The sequence below is a fragment of the Ovis aries genome, chromosome 15 (assembly GCF_016772045.2).
Source record: "Ovis aries strain OAR_USU_Benz2616 breed Rambouillet chromosome 15, ARS-UI_Ramb_v3.0, whole genome shotgun sequence".
Taxonomy (NCBI): Eukaryota; Metazoa; Chordata; class Mammalia; order Artiodactyla; family Bovidae; genus Ovis; species Ovis aries.
The window spans coordinates 20,606,215-20,608,887 of NC_056068.1; the positions used below are offsets into that span (position 1 = coordinate 20,606,215).

A 2,673-nucleotide genomic window follows, 5' to 3' on the forward strand; every position below is an offset into this window, starting at 1 on the left:
AAATCTTGGAAGAGGATATATTAATCCAACTGTTTTCTGACTTTTGAATCTTTCTTATAATTTTCTGATTGCATAAACCACTGATTGAATAATCCCGCATGGGGAGCTCATTGTGTTCTTTGAATGGCTGCATCCATGTACCCAGCCAATACCTATGCCCCTATTGTGTTTTCTAATCACTCCTGTTTATTCCCTGTACTTGGCTCAAACAGGTATGCAGATAGAATTTTGGCTTATTTTATTATATGGCATTTAAACAACACTGAAAGCTTCTTTCCTGGCACAGTGATGTATAAAACAAACAACCCGTCTACAAAAATTGTGTAAATAGTAACGTCCTTGCCAGTTAGAAAAACTCAAGAAGTCAAACAAAAACAGAAACAAACCAAAAAAAAAAAAAAACACAAAAAACCACAAAACCAAAAATACCACCTCCAAATCAACCCAAGAATGTGCTTCTTTCATTTCAAATATTTCAGTGGGGTTTATTTCCTATCCAAGGACAATGTTGGGGAACCCTATAATCATCTCCCAAACCACACATGGGGATTACATCTTGCAGCAAGTATGAGGGTTAATGAAGTCAGGAAGAGGAAGAAAAGTCCTGTATGAGAAGTAATTATGCTGAATTGCTGCTCTGCTTGGTTTAATGGTGGAAGCAAAAGGAGAGATGCCCTTCATTGGAGAGACACCAGCCAGGTCCAGTGTCATTTTTAGGGGGAGAGGGTGGGAATTTTTTTTTTTTTTTTCCAGTAAGGAACGCTTCGTGAATTTGTGTGTCATCCTTGCATGGGGGCCATGCTAATCTTCTCTGTATTGGTCCAATTTTAGTATATGTGCTGCTGAAGTGAACACTCCCATGTCTTTTAAAACCAACTAGTTCTCTCTCACATTCGGAGAAGGCAATGGCAACCCGCTCCAGTACTCTTGCCTGGAAAATCCCATGGACGGAGGAGCCTGGTGGGCTGCAGTCCATGGGGTCGCTAAGAGTTGGGCATGACTGAGCGACTTTACTTTCACTTTTCATTTTAATGCATTGGATAAGGAAATGGCAACCCACTCCGGTGTTCTTGCCTGGAGAATCCCAGGGACGGGGGAGCCTGGTGGGCTGCCGTCTATGGGGTCGCACAGAGTCAGACACGACTGAAGCGACTTAGCAGCAGCAGCAGCAGTTCTCTCTCACATTAGTGGGGTCAAGGCATATGTTTGGTGAGAAATAATGAGCTATATATACTCGATACAGAACATCCTACATACTTGCACCTAAGAATGGCTGTCCTAAAAGCGAATATATGTTAATTATATCCATTAAAACAAGAAAGTACAAAAATTTAGACAATAGATACTTCTTTTTAAGTGTTGTTCAAGAAGTTTATATTTTTTTCTCCCCATTTTTAAAAACAATGTAGCTCTTTAGATCTAGAGAGGAAACATTTACATTACAACACTAGCTCTTAATCTTTGCCTTATACAGTTCTCAGGATTATGCTAATATCTACTTTTTACTAAAGCACCTATGAGCCAATATCCTTGCACCATTCCATTTAATCCTCAGCCCTTAATGTAATATAATATTTCCTTCATTTTATAAATGTGGAAACTCAAGTTTTATGAGGTTAAGCAAATTGCTCCAGTTTGCACAATTAGCAAGCGGCAGAACCAGGCTTTGAGCTCAGGTGAAGTGACTCAGAGTTCAAGCCTGAGCGGTGCCTGTCCCACATCCAGTTGCTGGGTAAATGAAGGGGACCAACAGGGAGGAGAGCAAGATGAGGTGGTAGACACTGGGTCTCTCCAAAACTTTCATCTGTAAGAAGTGACATCTAAGATGAGGCTGCTGGAAGGACAATTGGAAAGATAACAAATCAAGCGGTGGTGGGAGCTGGAGGTAGCAGGGAAAGGCAGTTTGGGATATATCCGTACAGACGGAGTGTGAGGCCAGGGGTGGAGAGGAGTGATGAGCCAGATGGTTCTTTCCAGAGAGGGCTGCAACCATACCACTTACCCTACATGCTCTTCTACAGTCTCGTGGCTTCCCAGTCACCAAGTGGAGTCTGAGCCCCTCACTTGTAACTAATATAAAGTGATGAAAGTGACAATGCGTGTTTTCTGTGGCCAGGTCACAAAGGGGAAACACAGCTCCTGCATCGCTAGCTGGGACATCCACCTTTTAAAAAAATTAATGTATTAGTGGCCATATGGGGTCTTAGTTGCAACATGTGGTTCTTGTTTCTGCATGCAGGATCTTTCACCATGGTGTGCTGGCTTCTCTCTTGCTGTGGTGTGAGCTCTAGAGCATGTGGGCTCCAGAGTGGGCAGGCTTAGTAGTAGCATTGTGGCTTAGTTGCCCCACCGCATGTGGGATCCTAGTTCCCTGACCAGGAATCGAACTGTGTCTTCTGCATTGGAAGGCAGATTCTTAACCACTGGACCACCGGGGAAGTCCTGGGACATCCACCTTTGGATTCCTGAGCTCCATGGAAGAAGTACAATGGCCCTGAGCTTGCCATGTTGTGAGGAAGTCCAGAACACATGGAAAAGCTTTTTGTAGGTACTCTGGCTGACCATCTCAGACGAGGTTCCAGCCAATGGACATGTGACATCATCACAGACACCAACCACCAATCATGTAAGAGTGGAGATGCTCCTGGATGATTCCAACCACCAGTTGTTAAC

General features: G+C 43.4%; 1 non-coding gene across 1 annotated transcript; it reads right to left on the reverse strand.

Moving 5' to 3' along the window:
• Positions 1–748: 748 nt before the first annotated feature.
• Positions 749–855, reverse strand: LOC114118613 (U6 spliceosomal RNA). The gene has a single exon (XR_003591851.1). It is a non-coding gene; the product is annotated as a U6 spliceosomal RNA (small nuclear RNA).
• Between the last annotated feature and the right edge of the window lie 1,818 nt (positions 856–2,673).